Below are 19,401 nucleotides of genomic sequence, written 5' to 3' on the forward strand. Positions count from 1 at the left end.
CTCTCGCCCAAACCTCTCAGGTGCACCGGGTGCCGACCGCTGAGCCCTGCCATGACTCCCAACACCCAGGACCCCCACTTGGGTGCCTCGCCGTTGACCCTATGGCCTGGACCCTAACAATATTCGAGATTCAAGACTCGATGGAGACCTTTTGTCATTAATCTCCGAGATCCAAATGGACAGGGGAGCTTCCGTAACTCATCTGATGGCAAAACCTGACCTGCTGCGACCCTTGATGGTGGTGGCTGCCGACCCGACCCAACCACGACAACCCCCGCATGCAGCAGCGGCCACCGTGGTGCAGGCGCAGGTGCAGGTGCTATGCTGCACCCAAGGGCCCAGCACCCAAGGGCGCCCCGGGGACGCTGCACCCACGAAGAGCGGCGCCGGTCTCAAAGCAGGTGGGAGGAAGGGTGAGGGATTGTTCAGGACAGGCATCGTTTTATGTCTTCTAAAGAATTATTTTATTTAATTGAAAGGCAGAGGGAGAGGGAGAGTGGGAAAGGCAGAGGGAGAGAGGTCTTCTATCTGCTGGTTCACTTCCCAGATGGCCGCAGTGGCATCGAAGGGGCCAGGCCAAAGCCAGGAGCCTCCATCTGGGTCTCGTGTCTGTGGCAGGGACCCTAGCACTTGGCCCATCTTCTGCTGCCAGAACCGACCTAGACAACCGCAAGGACATCCACGTGTGAAGACAACAGGACCTGGAAGTGGTGTGTGCTTTCTCGCGCTGTCTCTCGCCAGTGCCCTGGTTCAGGAGTGGGGCTGAGACCTCCCAGGATCCCCCCTGCCCCTCCCCGCAGGCGGCCCCTGTTACAGGTTTGTGCATCTTCCCGAGGGGGCGTGGGAAGAGAAGGGCAGGGAAGGGAAGAAGGCAGAGGGCAGGGGCGCGTGGTCTCCCCACTTCCTGGACCGGGAAAGCATGGCCCCTGTTTCATGTTCCAGAACCCAGCCGGGCACCTCCTGGGAGCTCAGCAGGTGCCCCGGGCCTGGCTGCCCACCCGCTCCGAGCCAGGAAGTCCTGCAGCTTCCCATACGCCAAGCCTCTGTCCACACATTCCAACCCCACGAGAGGCAGCCGGGGAAACTGAGGCCGGACAGCACCGTCGCTGCCGGGCCTCCCTCCTCCCTGGACGCCTGCAGGCCAGGGGAGCTGGAACTGCACGGGGCTCTCGTGGGCCCTCCTGGGAACAGAGAACCTGACACTGTCCCAAGAGTGGGGCCGTGGTTTGGCCCCAGTGGTGTGCAAACCCCAGGGCCCCCAGGCCTGCCCATTGTCCAGCGCTCCGTGGAGTGCACTGGATCCACGGGTCCTTCCCCGCAGGGCTGGCCCTGGCTGCACCCCACCCTGACCGCCCAGCACCCAAGGGCGCCCCGGGGACGCTGGCTGATGGCCACAGCCGCAGGGACTGCGACCTGTGGATGGCTCATCGTGGGGCAGAGAGGCCGCCACCTCTCTGAGCAGGGGTGAGTGGGACGGGGACACCACTGTTCCTGCCCCAGGGCTGCCCTTTCCCTCCCAGCCAAGATGGTGGGCCTGACACAGGCCTGAGACCATGGGGGACCCCCACTCCCGCCTGAGGTAAAGCCAGGTGTGTGGGATGTCCTGGGTGGGGGAGAGAGGACCCAGCAGGAGGCAGGGCCCTGGTGTGACCTCAGGGAAGGGTCTTGAGGTGGGGGGGTTGTCTTCAGTTCAGTAGCCCAGGGCCCTAGCACTGCCGCAGGGTCCAGCAACAGGGCGGCTGGGGCGGCTGGGGCGGCTGACTACAGAGGAGGCGGAGCCATGACCTCAGGGGCGGAGACTGGAGCTAGAGGGGGCGGAGCCACGACCTCAGGGCGGAGGCTGCAGGATGTGGCCGAGGTGGGCACAGCCGGGGCAGGAAGCACGTGCCCTGGAACCTGAGGGCCACCAGCCCCACCCACACTGGCCTTGGACTTCCAGCCTCTGGAACGGAAATGAACAAACCTCCGAATGAAGCCGCTACCCCCGTGGGCGCGTTCCTGGTCAGAGCGGCTGCCGGCCGGCTTAGGAACCCACAGCGTTCAGAGATGCAAGGTGGAGGCGGCGGGAGGGGCCTTCCCCTCCAGGTTCTCCCTTCCTGGGCCTCGTGGGTCAGGAGCCTGGGAGGGGACAGCTGGCGCTTGTGCTGGTGAGAAAGACAATCCCCACGCTCCCGCCCCGATGGCTGTGTTTGCCTCCTGGCTTGCTCACCCCACAGGAATCTGTCTCTGCTCTGGCCCCGCCCACCTCTCTGGCCCCACCCCTCAACAGCTCTACCCACCCTGAGCTCCACCCCCTCCATGGCCCCACCCACCTCCCACTGGCTCCACCCACATCTGCTGGCTCTTCTCTCCTGCCCCACCCTCTGCCAGGCTCCCTTCTGGTGCCCCTCCCAGGCTTTGGCCGCTGGTAGAGCCACCTCCCCCTGGCCGTCCGGTCCTAGGTGGCCTCCCCCAGGTGCACTTTCCTGAGCAAGGGTGGCTCCTTGCCTGTGCACAGCGCCCCACCCCCACCCCCACCCCCACCCCCAGCCCTGCAGGGCGCCCCGGCTTTACAAACAGGATTGCCGTCTTCAACTTCTCACCTGGGTGGGGAGTGTGGAGAACCCTGGGTGGGGAGTGTGGAGAACCCTGGGTGGGGAGTGTGGAGGACGACCCTGCCCAGCACAGCCAGGAACAGCCGAGCAGGGGTTCCGGGCGGCCCGGCCAGGCGGACACTGCGGCTGCGACACAGCAGCCGTCGGGGCTGGGCCGGGCCAAACCCTGGAGCCGGGAACTCCGTCCAGGTCTCCCACGTGGGTGGCAGGGGCCCAACCCCTAGAGCCACCACCGCTGCCTCCCCGGGTGCCAGTTAGCAGGAAGCCGGAGTGCAGACAGAGCTGGGACTGCAAGCTGAGCCCTCCGACGGGCGATGTGGGTGTCGCAGTGGAACCTGGGCAGTGTGACGAACGCCTGCGCCTCGCAGGAATCCCGTGCCCCGCAGCGTGCGCTGGGTCTGTGTGCAGCCGCATCCTGGAAATCGTCCTGGGGAGGCACTGCCCGGCCGGACGCCAGCTTCCGCTTCCTCTGCTGCCCTCGGGGTCGGAGGCGGAGAGCGAGTCACCGTTTCCAGAGAGCCTGCAGGGACCCGATGCCAGGGGCCCGCTGGAAGCCAGGATCCAGGGGTGCTCACGGCCCTTTTTACGTGAAGGGTGCTTTAAGCCACGTGGACAGCACTCAGGGTACCTGGCCGGGGTCAGGGTCCGTACAGGTGCAACCGTCCCAGGCCTGACTCCACGGTGTGAACCAGTCGCCAGGCAACGGAGCTCAGCACGTGTGCGTGCGTGTGCGTGCCGGTGCGCACGTGGTGTGTAGAGATGTGAGACGTGTGAATGTAGACTGCTTGGCTTCCGGCCCTGAATCGGAGGAGGGCACTTCTCAAAGCTCGTGGAAAATGGAATTACAGGAGCTTTCCCCACGAGCTTCCCGACGTCCCCTTGTCCTGCTCTGGACCCCCGAGTGGACCGGTCACAGTGACGCGCTGTGGACCGCTGGCCCAGGAGGCAGCCTGGGAGGATGGGCCATTGCCGGCTGTGTCCAGGAGGCCCAGCTTGTACTTCGACAGTCAGCAAGTATCGGACACCTTCTGAGGCCAGCTCAGGGACAGGAGGTGACAATGCGGGCAGCTCCCTGGGCCGCCCTAGTCCCTGAGCAAAGCAGAAGGAATGGGCGCCTTCCATGGTCAGATCCCCAAACCCCCACGTGTGGGGCAGCGGTCAGGCCCCACGCAGAGGGGACAGCTCTGACCCTGGCCTCGTGGAGGAGTGGGATGGGCGACCCCAGGTGTGGGCGCCTGACCACAGGACAGAGCCTTCCAGTTGGCTGCAGGGGCAGACCCGGATGCTGGCAGCCGGCGACGGAGGAGAAGTGCCCTCAGCCCCCCTCCCGCGCTCAGCGCACCCGCGCCCTCCCGGTAATTTGCCTGTTTACGGGCAGAAACAGTGCGTGCGTCACTGCCTGGCGTTGATTCCTCTCGTTCTGGGGAAGTGGATTTTCTGGTTTGTGCCGGTGCCAGGCACGGTGCGAGGCCGGGGAGTTGGATCCTTCCACCCTCTGAGTCAGAGCTTGTACCCATTTGGCAGATAAAGGCTCAGAGGCACTGAGAGGTGACAGGGCTCGCCCTGGCTTGTCAGCGAAGCTGCAGTCTGAGCTCCGAGGAGTGGGGGGGGGCTGCCGTGCTGGGTGTGGGGTTCACTGTGGAGGCACCAGCCCGACTCCAGGGAGCTCCGAGCCGGGTGAGGAGTCCCTGAGGACACAGGTGTGCCCGTAGCTCCCGGTACAGCACCCTCGGGGGCTGCGCCAGGTGCCGGAGGGCCTTCCTGGACAGACGGAGGGACAGCAGGTGCAACGGCTCGGAGCTGTGGACAGCCGATGTCCTCTGTGGGTGACGGGTGGGCAGAGTGGTGCTGGGGAGCCTGCGAGCCCTCGGCAGTGCCAGGGGCGCTGCGGGGTCTGGCATGCGTTTCAGAGCATTTGCCAGCTGCGGATCAGGGGCTGGGAGACGGGCGGGAGACGGGCGGGGAGGTTCCCGGTGCCCAGGCGTGTGCCGCACAGATCCTGGTAAGCGAGGATCCTGACTTCTTCAGGGTGGGTCCAGAGGGGGCAGCTGTCCCTTTGGAATGCTTGGTCACCAGCCACGCCCTGGACCCTCCGCCTGGGAGCAGGGACTCCTGGGGAGCGCTGGGGGGCTGGACGTGCAGGCGCCCCTGCGTGCAGGTGCGGGACCCTGAGCTGACACCGGGGAGCCCTGGGCCTGTTGGAAATAGCTCCAGGAGTGTTTTCTTCTGCTTCCTCTCAGTGCCACGCCTGATCCCTGCACCTGGAGGAACCGGCTCCACGGCTCTCAAAGTCCCGGTGATCGGAGCCGCGGGGGCCCCAGAGTCTAGATTTGACCTTGAGATCTGCTTATCTGGGAGTGAGGAGTCCAGAGCCAGGTTTGCAGGGGAGAGGGGCCGGCCCTGGCACTCACAGACACCAGCGGGGGAGGCAGCACAGGTGGGTGCCCGGGGGAGGTGCACTCCACTGTCTTCCCCTGAACCTGCCCCGTCTGGCCATCACCAGGTGATGCAGTCTTACTGATGTGGACACCGAGCTTGCACGGCCCAGGGCCAGCAAGGGGCGGAGCCTCCCTGGCTGGGCTTTATCCACTGAGCCAGAGGTTCAGGCATCAGCACCCCCTGGAACCTGTAAGGAACGCAACTTCCAGGACCACACTCAGGCCCGCTGAATGCTGGGGGTTCCGCAGGTGCACGGGCTCGTCCATTAACTGACCACCTACTCAGCGCCGTCGGTGGCTGTGAGAGACAGCGCTGGAGGCGCACGAAACCCTGACACAAACCCTCCTCTGGGGGTCTGCCAGGAGCTGCCGCGGACGCGGCGCAACAGCGTCTTCTGCATCGGGCAGTTCCAGAACATTCTTTGCCGAAAACCAGAATTGCAGGAGGAACGCTCGTGGGACCTGGGCCCGCCGGGAGGCGGGGGGCTGTTCGTGTTTCATTTCACCCCCCTTTGCAAGCCGGAAGCCCAATGCACCCACCGGCGCCGTAGCCTTGGGGGCCTGGCGTCTTTGCCTCAGCGTTTGGGGCACTGGATGATTTGTTAGGAGGAAGTATAATTCTGGTGGCCGCACACCACGATGCAGGAGCTCGGGGCTGGGACTGGGCGCAGAGGCCCTGGCTGTGCCTCCTGGGGAGAACGTGCTGCCCCCTCTGGTAGCGCAGGGAACTGCAGGCCCTGTCCTCCCTCCCCACACCCTTAGACCTGGTGGTAGGAGACCCAGAGGAAAGCTCGGCCTCGGGCGGCCCCGTGGGCGGGGCCCTCCGGCCCCTGCCCCTTATTGGCTGACGGCCACATCCTTCCCCGGCTCTGCCACTTTGCACCACCACCAGCAGCCGCCGCAGGGCTCAGAGGGGCATGACGTCACATGCGAGGCATTCTATTGGCCACCGGGAGTCACAGGCCCGCCCCACTCCCGGGGCTGTGGGAGGGGCTGCAGTTCTTAGAGTCTCAGATTACTGGGCGGCATGGGCGCAGGATCTGTGGCTGCCCCTCGCTGGTCAGACGGGGAAACCGAGGCACAGTCGGGGAGAGCCTTGCTGTCATCAGGCCTTGCGGGGCGAGCGCCCTGCCTGCCTCGGGGGTCCCGGCTCTCCTTCCTGTAACTGGCGGCTAGGGGTCTGGTTGGAGGCACGGGTGGGCGTGCCCGGCGAAGTGGCTGCCCAGTGCGTCCTGCCCCTCCCCTGCAGGGGAAGCCCTGAGCCCCCACGCCCAGGCCTGCTCCCCACCACGCTGAGGTTCGGGGTCATGCACTGGCCGTGTTCTCTCGTGCCCTTCCGCCAGTGTGTCTGTGAGACTCCTCGGTCATTCAGGCTGCCAGCATCCAGGAGGCTGAGGCCCAGGGCTGGCTGCCCCGGCCGTGACAGGCAGGGCTTCGGGGACAAGAATTCCGGCTGGGCCCAGGAGCACGCCGCGTGCCTGAGCGGCCCGGCACCGGCCCGGCCCCTGCCTGCGTCCGTCCAGAGGGTGCAGAGCTGGGCGCTCAGCAGCCGCCCTCCTCCCGCCCCGTGTGGCTGCAGGCCCCTCGTCCCATGCCAGGAGCATTCTGAGATGCTGGGTCGGGCGTCAGGGCCGGCAGAGGTTCTAGAGGTACAGAGCCCTGTCTCCGTGCGGGGGCCTGGTGGGCGCCTCTTCTGCCGCTGGCAGCGCGGGCGTCCTGGAGGCGCCGGGCGCTGGCAGGAATCCGAGTCGATTTTCCAACGTGGTTGCATTTCTGGCCGCTCCAGCGGAATCAAGGCTGGCCCCTGTTCAAGCACCACCGTGGCCCTCGGTTCCACCTGCCTTAGTCCACTTCCTGTCACGGGGGACCGAACGCCCGCCACTGGGTCTGTAGGAAGGAAAGACCTTTATGTAGCTCTCCAGGCCGGAGGATGGACGCCCGAGATGGGCGGGCGCCTTGGCGGAGGGCTTTGTACTGCCTCGCAGCCCGGCAGGAGCCCACGGGCGATGCAGCAAGGGGCGGGGCTTACTTTGTAACAGCCCCCTCCCGGGGGAAGTGTTACGGATCACAGAGGGGAGGGCAGTTGCCGAAGTGAGTCTTGTGGGTTCTTTTCCGCAGCTTAGTATAGAAATAAAAAGTCAGGGGAAAATTTGTAAGGAGGCAGAAACTTTTATTCGATTGGCAAGCGATGGAGGAAGGGTGTGGTCCGAGGGGAGCAGGCAGGGTGCCCAAGCCAGGAAGGGTCTGGGGTTTTTAAGGTGTTACTGTCTGTTCACTGGGTCATTCTGTGGGGGCGCCCATTGGACGGGGGTCTCACATACGTGTGTTGATTGGCTCAGGGCTCATGGAGACAGCGGGGGGGGGGGGCTGCTGGAGACAGCCTGACTCTCCCCAGGGGCTCAGCCCCTTCCCCGGCCAGCTCCGGGTGAAGGCTGCACCCACCCTGGAGGGGTGATTTAAAGCTGCAAGGTCAGGGCCGGCGCGGTGGCGTAGCCGGTAAAGCCTCCGCCTGCAGTGCCAGCATCCCATGTGGGCGCTGGTTTGAGACCTGGCTGCTCCACTTCCTGTCCAGCTCTCTGCTGTGGCCTGGGAGAGCAGCAGAAGATGGCCCAAGTCCTCGGGCCCCTGCACCCGCGTGGGAAACCTGGAAGAAGCTCCTGGCTCCTGGCTTCGGAATGGTGCAGCTCCGGCCGTTGCAGCCATCTGGGGGGTGAACTAGTGGATGGAAGACCTCTCTCTCTGTCTCTCCCTCTCTCTGTCTGTAACTCTGTCTCTCAAATAAATAAATAAAATCTTAAAAAAAAAAAGACAACCCCCCACAAGTTCTTGTAACAGCCATACTGAACATTTAACTGAATTTTCGCCTTAACATTTTCAAACACGAGTGGCAGGGGGTTCCGAAGCTTTGCTTTCTTCTAGTGATTTGAGCTGAGACTGAGCCATCATTCGCGTGAACTTGGGGCAGAGGCATCTGCTAAGGCTTCGTTGAGGCGTGAGCCGCTCTGCCGTGGAGGCCACGTCGGCCAGAGCCCACGTCCTCGTGGGAAGGGAGCCCCTCTGCTCCCGCTGGGCCCCGCCCCGCCCCCGCGCCCCACAGTCCTGTCGGTTAGAGAAACTTCCCGAGCACACAGCAGTCCGTTTACTTAGCTGGGCTCAGCATGCGCTTTTATGGGTCGATCTTCCAGCTCATCCTGGCCCAAAGGGCTGCAGACCAACATAGAAACACTGCCCAGTGGTGGGACGTGTGGTTGTGGGCGACACCAGACACACAGGAGGGACCCCGGGGGAGGGGCAGGCATTCGGCTGGCGCACGACCCCGACCCTGGAGCCTCGCCCGGCAGCCCTGGCTGCCTCCTCCTGGCCCTGCAGCCGGGCGGGCTTTCCTATCACTGAATGCAGCCGCACCGCCGGCCGCAGCTGTCAAATACTCCCCCCCACCCCCAAGGACAGTGGGGACCCCCCTGCCCAGCTGGCCATGCCCGGGGCGTCATGTGTGTCTTCTCAGGGAGCAGCCAGCCCTGTGTCCTCCTCGGACGAGAAGTTTCCATCGCCCAGAGGATGAAGCTTGTCCTGCCTGGGCCTTGCGCTCAGGAGCAGAAGGGGCCAGGCCAGTGGGTGCCCCTTTTCAGCGAGTGTCACCCAGTGACTTGCTCAGGTGCGCGGTGACATCAACCATGCCACACCACGGGCTGTCTCTCCTTCCCCGTCCCCCAGCCTCAATGCCCTGGAGGGAGGAGCCCACCGTGGCCGCCAGGGCTGACCCCACCCTGAAGAGGTCAGGTGCAGGTGGTCTCCGCGCTGCCGTGCGTGGTACAAGGGCGCAGTGGCTCCTGTGGCTGCAGAGACCTGGGCCGGGCAGGTTCTGAGCTCCTGGGGTCTCCACGGGAGCTGGGCCCGGGCAGGTCCTGTGTTCCTGGGGTTTCTGCAGGCTTGGGGGCAGCAGATGGTGGGGGAGGGGTGACGCCCACAGGTGTGGGAAGCAGGCAGGGCTGGGAGAACCAGGAAGGACCCCCGCTGGGCTGTGAGGTGTGTGCCCGCGCCCCCCAAGACAGACTGAGGTGGGAGGGGTGCAGGCAGCTCTGCTCTGTCCTCAGCTGGCCCCGGGGGCCCTCACCGGGGGTTTATGGTCCCTTGGCGCTGGGACTTCCGACCCAGGTCATCCGACCCAGAGCTGTCTGCTCTGACCAGCTCTCGTGCCCTGCCCTCTGCCTGCCCTCAGTGCTGCACCCAAGGGCTCTGCCAGCCACCTGCTCACTCGCCTGGGAGCAGGACGGGGTGCCCGCCCCCACTCCCCCCGGGCCCCGTCTCGGAAGAGCCCGGTGCAGGCCGCAGCCTCCTCATTTGTAGCCCATGCTGCTGCGTGCCCTGGGTCAGAGGAAGAGAAGCAGCCAGGCCCGGGGCGTGTGTGTGTGTGTGTGTGTGTGACCTGGGCGGGGCGGGGCCAGCCTTTGAACGTGCGGCTTCCCTCACCCCGAGTGGTGTATCCTCAGGGCCCGTGGCACCCCACCTCCTGCCGGGCCACGCTCTTCCCGCCCTCCTCCTGATGTTTCTGGAATGGTGACAGCTGCACCGTTGGCAGGCCCACAGGACCTGGGACCCGAGCTCCTTTCCATGGCTTGAGCCCCCCCCCCCCCGCCCGCCTCAGTTTCCTGGTTGCTAAGAGTCAGTTACTCCTCCCCGGCCCCCTCTCCAAACCTCAACAGGACCTGGCATGACAGTTAAGTGCTTCATGGATGTGGGCGCCCCGTGAATCCACGCTGTCCTTATAATAAAGCACTCGCTCCTACACCAGGGGCCTAATTACAGGACCCTCGGCAGGTTGAGGACTCCTCGCCACCCCCAAAAGAAAGACGCATGGGAGGGTGGGCGGGGCTGCCCCTGTGGGCATGGCCTCGGCTGGCTCAGTCCCAGGTTGGCCCTGGAATTCTGCAGTGGCCTCCCTGGGGCCTTCTGGTGCTTGGTCCCAGGCCAGGCTGCTCTGCACTGCTGGGCCTGCCTTCTCGTCTCCCCTGGCTTGGGGTGGGATCAGTGGGGGTCACGTCCCATGCCCAAAGCCGAGCCGATCCTGGGCAGGAGGCAGAGAGCAGCCTCCGTCCTCGGGTCCCTGAGTGCAGGCCCCTTCCCACAGCCACGCTGGCTCCCTCCCCAGCAGTGCCCCCAGGACCCCTCCTCAGGCTGTGCTGCCCCAGGAGTCTTCACCCGCCAGCCTGTCCCCCCCCCCCCCCCCCGCTGGCTTCCTGTGCTCTGGGAGGAGGGGCTTCCTTTGGCTCCCGGCAGGGCCCGGAGCTGCCGTGAGCCTGGCACAGGAAGTGCAGGTTCTCTCACCAGCCGCTTTGCTGTCTCTGATGAGCGAGGGTTTGCCCAGGATACTCACAGCCCGAAGGCCGGGACTTTGGTCCTAGCCCCGCCCCAGCCCTCACCTGCCACAGGCGTCAGGGCTGCAGGTGTGGAGCAGCCGTGAGGGGGGAGTCCGTGGCTCCCTCCCCCGGCTCAGCTCCCCTTGGCGTGGGCAGCAACCCCTGGCTCCCAGAATTTTCAGCTGAGCTGGGGGAGGAGACACAGCCCACGGGGGAGGACAGCCCATCCCTCAGCGCCGGGCACAGCCCCCAGCCCAGGTGCTGAACACAGACTCACAGGGTGACGGGACGTGCCGGGCCGGGGCGGAGGTTTACAGGGAGGCACCTGCTGATTCCTCTCCAAACGCCCAGCCCCGCGTTGCCCGTGCCGGGAGGCCCCAGCGGACAAGTGCTGACACGGCGGCAGCCTCTCTCCCTGGACGACAGACAAGGGGGACTTCCCGGAGGAGGTGGCTCTTTCTCCTTGAAGGATGTAGAGTCCGTCTGGATTGTTTTGGGCTGAGCTGAGACCGTCTGCCTCCCCATGTCCTGGGTTTCCCACGTGGGTGGCAGGTACCCAGGCCCCTGAGCACTCACCTGCCAGCCCCCAGGGTCCTTTAGGAGGAAGCCGGGGTCAGGGGCACTGGGAAGGGGGACAGGTGTCCCAGGCAGCATCCGCCTCTGTGCCAAACGCCCGCCCTGCTGAGAATCTTCATTCTGCCACCGGCTCCTCCAGCCGCCCCTCCCTGCTGGCCCTGGGACCTCACACGGCCACCCGACCCCGATGCGCTCACGGGGCAGCTGTGGCCCTGGGACCTCACACGGCCACCCGACCCCGATGCGCTCATGGGGCAGCTGTGGCCCTGGGACCTCACATGGCCACCGACCCCGATGCGCTCACGGGGCAGCTGTGGCCCTGGGACCTCACACGGCCACCCGACCCCGATGCGCTCATGGGGCAGCTGTGGCCCTGGGACCTCACATGGCCACCGACCCCGATGCGCTCACGGGGCAGCTGTGGCCCTGGGACCTCACACGGCCACCGACCCCGATGCGCTCACGGGGCAGCTGTGGCCCTGGGACCTCACACGGCGACCCGACCCCGATGCGCTCACGGGGCAGCTGTGGCCCTGGGTCTCCTGTGCCCAGTCCAAGTAGAAATTCTGCCCTTAACTGGTCACTTTGTGATTCTGGGCCTTGATCTCCTCCTGGGGACAGTGTAGGGGGGCGGACACCACATGGCCCTGGAGAGCCCCTCCCCCACCAGACACTGCAGCCCCGCCCTCTTTTTTTTTTTTTTTTGTAAAGATTTATTTATTTATTTGAAAGGCAGATTTACAGAGAGACAAGGAGAGACAGAGAGGTCTTCCATCCTCTGGTTCACTCCCCAGAGGGTCACAATGGCCAGGCCAAAGCCAGGAGCCAGAAGCCAGGAGCCAGGAGCCAGGAGCCAGGAGCCAGGAGCCAGGAGCCAGGAGCCAGGAGCCAGAAGCCAGGAGCTTCTTCCAGGTCCCCCATGTGGGTGCAGGGGCGCAAGCACTTGGGCCGTCTTTGGAGGCTTTCCCAGGTGCATTAGCAGGGAGCCATAGCACCAGCTCCAAGCCCCGCCCTCTGACACGCTCTGACTTCAGGTTCTTGGAACCCCTCCTACCCTGCCCTCCCAAGGCTTCCCGGACCCCTGATCTCCCCAAAGCCCCTGGACTCTGTCTGCACATGGTCTTGAGAAAAAAAAATCAAGAGAGAAAATCAATTGCGTCCTGTTTTCCCCACCTCCTGAGAGTGCTCGGACAGCGCCTCGGTGCTGTGCGGGAGCCCACGGTGGTGTCAGCAGCCAGCTCGGAGGTCCCGCTGCTCTCCGAAAGCCATGAACGCTCACCACGACGGTGATGGAAGGCTTACCGAGCCCACGCCTGGGGTTGCCCCTGCCTGTGCTCATACCAGAGCCCGGGCCCAGGGCCAGCGTACGGCACAGCAGTTTAACCCCCAGCTGGAATGCCCGCTTCCCGTGAGAGAGCGCCTGGCTCAGTTTCCACCCCACTTCCCACCCAGCCTCCTGTGGATGCAGCGGGTGACGGCTCCTGTACGGGGGTCCCTGCCTCTCCTGTGGGAAACCTGGATCGAACTCTGGGCTCCTGGCTTCAGCTTGGCCCAGCCCAGGCATTGCGGGCTCAAGCCGTGACGACGGGCGTCCCAGCGTTTAGGCTGGACGCCTGGTCGTATTGTAAAACGTCCATCTGTTGTGGAAAAGAAGTCAGGGCTCTCCTCCCCCGACGTCCCGATGCTGCCCACCCCTGAAGACCAAGGCTGACCGTGAGCTGCCCGCACCCCGAGCCCACTGACCGGAGCCTGCTCGGCAAGCAAAGGGTGCTGCACACAGATCGGGTGTGGGCAACGCTTGTCAATCAACAGTCAAAACCTTGGCCGGCGCCCCGGCTCACTAGGCTAATCCTCCACCTAGCGGCGCCGGCACCCCGGGTTCTAGTCCCGGTCGGGGTGCTGGATTCTGTCCCGGTTGCCCCTCTTCCAGGCCAGCTCTCTGCTGTGGCCAGGGAGTGCAGTGGAGGATGGCCCAAGTGCTTGGGCCCTGCACCCCATGGGAGACCAGGAGAAGTACCTGGCTCCTGGCTCCTGCCATCGGATCAGCGCAGTGCGCCGGCCGCAGCGCGCCGGCCGCGGCGGCCATTGGAGGGTGAACCAATGGCAAAAAGGAAGACCTTTCTCTCTCTCTCTCTCTCTCTCACTATCCACTCTGCCTGTCAAAAACAAACAAACAAAACACACACACACACACACACACACAAAAAACAGACAAAACCTGCACCGGCCGCTGAGCGCTGAGCCCTGGGAGGGTCCGTGAAGGTGGCTTGGGTCCCACTCGTCCCTCCAGGGACCTCGCCGTGCCCGCCTTCCGCTTCTGGAAAGCGAGGCCCTGCCTTCGATTCTTGGCTCCCCTCATGTGGGGTGAGGTCATCCCTGGACTGAGCGGAGAAGGCGCCATTACAACCTTCCTTATCAGATCCCGCCCTGGGTGCTGGCCAGAGTCCCCCAGGCCCAGCTCACAAAGGCACTGCCCCGCCCCTCCGCCTCCCACATGCAGCCCTAGCGGGGAGCGGTTTGTTCCCAGGGGCTCCTCCCGCAGCCGGTCTCTTCTGCTGTCCTGCTGCTCCTCTGATGTTCGGTTCCGGGGGCAGCGTAGCCGTCGGCGTCTGTAGTAACCCCAATGGGGGCCGTGGAGCACCAGGGCCTCGATGAATGTCTCCCACGTGTCCATTGGGGTCCTGCAGCCTCTCTGGTGGGGTAGGGGAGCCGTGCACGGGACAGCAGGACTACCGGTCCTGCCCAGGGTGATGCCCCACCTGCAGGCGGCTCCTCTTCCATCTGGACGGAAGAGGGGTCAGCACTGGCAGCCCCGCCTGCTGCACACAGGGGACCCGGCTCCCCTCTCCATTGGAGGCTGGGCTGCTCCTGCTGCCGGCCAGCAGGGCCCCGTGGATCCCTTGGGACCCCAGGACCTGAGGACAAGCAGCCGTCTCCCTGCCACACCCTTGATGTCTGTGGCAGGGAGGAGGGGTCATGGCCAGGCCTGCTGCACCCCCAGGGCCCCACAGCATCTGCCTCTCCTGCAACTCCCCTGTCCTCCCTCCCCCAGTCCCTGGCGCCCACCCCCAAGGAATGTTCTGGAGACTTCCGTTTCTCACCTGCTAAGGGCGTGGAGGATCCTTGCGGAGCACCAGCATGCCAGGAGCTGACGGCTGTGCACCCGAGACGGCTCCTGCCCGGTGTCTGGGCTCCCGTGCCGTGGGAAGGACCCGGGTCTCAGCCAGGGCTGAGTGACATCAAGTTTGAGAGGAGGGACAGACCTCACGGCGCCGCGTGCCAGAGCAGTCTGGGCTCTCTGGGGAGAAGGGAGCTCAGAGCACCGGGAGCCCGGAGCAGCTGCCCGCAAGACGCAGCTGTGCGATGGATGCGCTGCCCGCCGAGAGGGCAAGGAAGCACTGAGACCGGCCGCAGGGTGGCTGAGCCCTGGGAACCCACCCAGCGGAAGAGGCCGGGCACAAAGGCCCACTTTGCTTAAAAAAAAAAAAAGTTTATTTATTTATTAGAAAGGCAGAGTTTAGAGAGAGAGAGCCAGAGAGAGGTCCTCCATCCGCTGGTTCACTCCCCAGATGGCCACAAAGGCCGGAGCTGTGCTGATCCGAAGCCAGGAGCCAGGAGCTTCCTCCAGGTCTCCCACGTGGGTGCAGGGGCCCAAGCACTTGGGCATCTTCCTCTGCTTTCCCAGGCCACAGCAGAGAGCTGGATCAGAAGAGGGACTAGAACCAGCACCCATATGGGACGCCGGCTCTGCAGGCGGAGGCTTAGCTCACTGAGCCACAGTGGCGCCCCCCCTCCCCATTCTTCATCCATGCACTGCAGGGAGTGCCCGCTCAGGTTCCGGTCAGCAGATGGGATTCTGAGGCGTGGCCGGCCATGGAGCTGAGGGCACCTCAGAGAGACTGAACCACGCGCACGATGAAAACAGCACCACGGAGCACTGGTCATGTCCTCCTCTCATCGGAGGGAGGGAGGGAGGGGGAGGAGGGGGAGGAGGGGCTCATCTTTTGGTTCACTCCTCAAATACGGGGACTGGGTCGGGGCCGAGCCAAGAACTGCGAACTCCAGGTCTCCCCCACGGGTGGCAGCCACCCAACTGCTGGAGCCCTCACCACCGCCTCCCAGGGTCTGCATCAGCAGGAGCCAGGAGCCAGAGCCAGAGCCAGAGCCAGGAGCCAGGAGCCAGGAGCCAGAGCCAGGAGCCAGAGCCAGAGCCAGGAGCCAGAGCCAGAGCCAGAGCCAGAGCCAGGAGCCAGGAGCCAGGAGCCAGAGCCAGAGCCGAGCCTGCAGCCCAGGTTCTCCACGGTGGGACGTGGGTGTGGCTTCACTGGCGACGGAGCTGCTAAGCCAAACGCCAGCCCCAGGCTTATCTTTTAATGCCATTTCCCTGAGGGTTTGGAAGCATGCATGCAACGAGGAAGTGGATAAAAATCCCATGTCTGCTTTTAGAAGCTAGGAAGATAATCGCCAGCTCCTGTTTGTCGAAACAACGACTGCGAGGGACTTCCAAGGAGCGCAAGGAGGAGACGCGGCATTCCCTCCCCGACAGCGACGGCGGCCGCTGTAACCCCTCCCCCCGGGGGGGGGGCAGCCTGCCCAGGCTCCCGCCAGAGCCCGAGCTGGCCTCCTGGGTGGCTCACGGCCCTCGGCCTCCATTCCTGGGCTGTACCCAGGCAGGGCACAGAGCCAGGGAGGACGAGCCTGACACCGGGGACCAACACGGACCATTCTCGCTTCACCCCCGCTGCACTTTGGGGATTCTGTGCACGGCTGTTGCAGAGCCTGGAGAGCAGCCGCTCTTTGGCGTCCGGCAAAGCAGGCTGCACTGAGCTGCCCCTGGCTGTGCACCGGAAGGAGGGGTGGGGGCTAAGGAGGGGGCACTCCGGAGCTGCCCCAGGCCTGCTCCTCTCCCTGCCTCACAGCCCCGCCCCCTCCTGCCACCCGGAGTTATTTCCACCTTGCCACAGGTGACACCTGGGGGCCAGTGCCACACGGGAAGGGGGCTCCCTGTTCAGAGGAGGCACAGGGCCCTTGTGAGCGGGGATCTGGGCACGTAGGCCCTGGCGGCCGCTCCCAGGAGGCCGTGGCTCTCCGGAACTGGTGAGAAAGAACAGCCCGTGAGCCCCGTTTGCCTTCTGTCTGCCCCGGGGCCACGCGTAGGCAACCCCTCCACAGGCGCTGCCCTCCCTGGGCCACCTGCACCCCAGGCTCCCGCCTGCCCTCCTGGCCTTGCAGAGGCCCAGGCCAAGGGAACAGACCGGACGTATGCCTGTGCTCCCCTGCTGCTTGGTGCTTTAAACAGAAGGGGGGAGCCTGTGATTGACAGCCCACCCACAAGGCTCCCACAGGGCCACAGCCCCTTCCTGCCTGGCTCGTGTGAGAAAGAGGTTGAAACAGCAGGAACTCTCTTGACAAGCATCAGAGTAGGAAGAGAGGTGATACAGTGAGTGCGCACTGTCCCAGCTATGGAAGGGGGTCCCCGACACACTCACCTGACACCTGGCACTTGTGCACACTGTCCCATCTAGGGAAGGGTGTCTCCGCCGTCACACTACCTGACACCTGTGCACACTGTCCAAGTTATGGAAGGGGGTCCCCGACATGCTCACCTGACACCTGACACCTGTGCACACTGTCCCAGCTATGGAAGGGGGTCCCGTCACACTCACCTGACACCTGACACCTGTGTACACTGTCCCAGCTATGGAAGGGGGTCCCCGTCAAGCTCACCTGACACCTGTGCACACTGTCCCAGCTATGGAAGGGGGTCCCCGACACCCTCACCTGACACCTGACACCTGACACCTGTGCACACTGTCCCAGCTATGGAATTGGGTCCCCGTCACACTCACCTGACACCTGTGCACACTGTCCCAGCTATGGAATTGGGTCCCTGACACACTCACCTGGCACCTGACACCTGTGCACACTGTCCCAGCTATGGAAGGGGGTCCCCGACACACTCACCTGACACCTGTGCGCACTGTCCCAGCTATGGAATTGGGTCCCCGACACACTCACCTGGCACCTGACACCTGTGCACACTGTCCCAGCTATGGAAGGGGGTCCCCGACATGCTCACCTGACACCTGACACCTGTGCACACCCTCCCAGCTATGGAAGGGGTCCCTGACACAGTTACCTGACACCTGACACCTGTGCACACTGTCCCAGCTATGGAAGGGGGTCCCCATCACGCTTACCTGAAACATGATTCCTATGCACACTCTCCCAGCTATGGAAGGGGTCCCCGACACACTCACCTGACACCTGACACCTGTGCACACTGTCCCAGCTATGGAAGGGGGTCCCCATCACGCTTACCTGAAACATGATTCCTATGCACACTCTCCCAGCTATGGAAGGGGTCCCCGACACACTCACCTGACACCTGACACCTGTGCACACTGTCCCAGCTATGGAAGGGGTCCCCCGACACACTCACCTGACACCTGACACCTGTGTACACTGTCCCAGCTATGGAAGGGGGTCCCCGTCAAGCTCACCTGACACCTGACACCTGTGCGCACTGTCCCAGCTATGGAAGGGGGTCCCGTCACGCTCACCTGGCACCTGACACCTGTGCGCACTGTCCCAGCTCTGGAAGGGGTCCCCGACACACTCACCTGACACCAACACCTGTGCACACTGTCCCAGCTATGGAATTGGGTCCCCGTCACACTCACCTGACACCTGTGCACACTGTCCCAGCTATGGTAGGGGGTCCCGTCACACTCACCTGACACCTGACACCTGTGCGCACTGTCCCAGCTATGGAAGGGGTCCCCGACATGCTCACCTGACACCTGACACCTGTGAACACTTTCCTAGCTATGGAAGGGCTCCCTGACACACTCACCTGACACCTGACACCTGTGCGTACTGTCCCAGCTATGGAAGGGGGTTACGTCATACTCACCTGACACCTGAAATCTTCCTCCACGGCCCTTTGTCTTCTGCACAGCTCAGTTGATTTCACCATTTCACCAAACCGAGCCTGCGTGGGCGACGGCCACTTTTCGTGGTCAGATGGGTGGTCCAGGGCTGAGTGGTGGACAGGATCCATGCCCGGCTTCCGTGTGTCCTCCACGTGCTGGCTGGCGGGGACTGCAACCTTCTGTCAAGTTCTGCAGCCTGGAGCCCTGTGGGGCTCAGCCCTGGGGAGGCTGTGGTGCCTCGTTCCCTGGTGCACCCGAGCAGGGCGGGGGGCCTGGCCGCACTGGGGACCAGCACAGGCTCTCAGGGCCTCCAGGGAGAGACCTCCGCCACCCACACTGGCTGCCCGGAGAGCTTCAAGTAAAATGTTACAACCAAGCTTTAAAAACTGCAAATAAATGTTTAATTGGGATCCATGCTATTTGTGGTCACCCCCTGAAGACACCAAAACCCACAGGTACCCAAGTCCCCTGTATAACACGGGGGCCTGGGCGCAGCCTCTGCAGGCCTGACACCACGTCTAGATGACCCGGAACCCTCACAGCACAATACGAGCCCTGAGCGGCCGTCACTCCACGCTACTTAGGGAGCGACGGCGAGGAAAATGCTTGCACTGTTCACTCTGACGCTTTAAAAAATGTATTTATTTGAAAGGCAGAGTTACAGAGAGGGAGACAGAGAAGGAGGTCATCCACCCACTGGTTCACTCCTCAGATGGCCACAATGGCTGGGGCTGGGCCGGTCAAAGCCGGGAGCCAGGAGCTCCATCTGGGTCTCTCTCCTCTGCGGGTGGCAGGGGACCAAGCACTTGGGCTGTCCTTCACTGCCTTCCAAGGCACATTAATAGGGAGCTGGGGGGCCAGTGCTGAGGTGTAGCGGGTAAAGCCACCGTCTGCAGTGCTGGCGTCCCACATGGCCGCCGGTTCTAGTCCTGGCTGCTCCACTTTTGATCCAGCTCTCTACTGTGGCCTGGGAGAGCATTAGAAGATGGCCCGAGTCCTTGGGCCCCTGCACCCGCCTGGGAGACCTGGAAGAAGCTCCTGGCTGCTGATTTCGGATTGACCCAGCTCTGGCCATTGTGGCCAACTGGGGAGTGAACCAGTGGATGGAAGACCTCTCTCTCCTTCTCTCTCTCTGGCTCTACCTCTCTTTGTAAGTCTATCTTTCAAATAAATAAAATAAATATTAAAAAAAATAGGGTGCGGAACTGGAAGTGGAGCAGCTAGGATCCAACCCACACCCATATGGGATGCTGGCATCACACGGCACTTAACCGGCTGGGCCACAGCGCCGGCCCCTGCTGACACATTTAGAAAATGGCTTTTTGGTCCTCAGCTTTTCCCTCTCCCTCTCCCTCGACGTGGGACCTGCGTGTGGGTGGAGATGCGACTGCGCAAACCAAGTGATTCTTGTGTACTATGAATGCTTCCACTTAAATATCCTCCTCTGTCACTTCATGGCTGTCGAATATCCCATTATATGGGCTTAGCACAATTTATCTGA

The 19,401-nt window shown here is 63.8% G+C and overlaps 1 long non-coding RNA gene across 1 annotated transcript; it reads right to left on the minus strand.

Annotated features, from left to right (window-relative positions):
• Positions 1-446: 446 nt before the first annotated feature.
• Positions 447-2,165, minus strand: LOC138849425 (uncharacterized). Its single transcript, XR_011388296.1, has 2 exons — positions 1,964-2,165; positions 447-659 (listed from the first exon to the last, which is right to left on the minus strand). It is a non-coding gene; the product is annotated as an uncharacterized lncRNA (long non-coding RNA).
• Positions 2,166-19,401: the final 17,236 nt, after the last annotated feature.

Source organism: Oryctolagus cuniculus, chromosome 4 (assembly GCF_964237555.1).
Source record: "Oryctolagus cuniculus chromosome 4, mOryCun1.1, whole genome shotgun sequence".
NCBI classification, from domain to species: domain Eukaryota; kingdom Metazoa; phylum Chordata; class Mammalia; order Lagomorpha; family Leporidae; genus Oryctolagus; species Oryctolagus cuniculus.